The sequence below is a fragment of the Scyliorhinus torazame genome, chromosome 12 (genome assembly GCF_047496885.1).
Source record: "Scyliorhinus torazame isolate Kashiwa2021f chromosome 12, sScyTor2.1, whole genome shotgun sequence".
Classification (NCBI taxonomy): Eukaryota; Metazoa; Chordata; class Chondrichthyes; order Carcharhiniformes; family Scyliorhinidae; genus Scyliorhinus; species Scyliorhinus torazame.
The window spans coordinates 68,835,290-68,835,497 of NC_092718.1; positions in this window are offsets into that span (position 1 = coordinate 68,835,290).

The following is a 208-nucleotide window of genomic DNA, read 5'->3' on the forward strand; positions in this document are numbered from 1 at the left end:
AGCGAGAAAGAGAGGGAGCGAGAAAGAGAGGGAGCGAGAAAGAGAGGGAGCGAGAAAGAGAGGGAGAGAGAAAGAGAGGGAGAGAGAAAGAAAGCTGGGAGAAGGAGAAAGAGAGGGAGAGGCAGAGAGGAGTGATATAGAGAGAGACAGAGACAGAGAGGAAGAGGCAGAGAAGGAGAATGTTATAACCTACACGAGAGTCACGGGA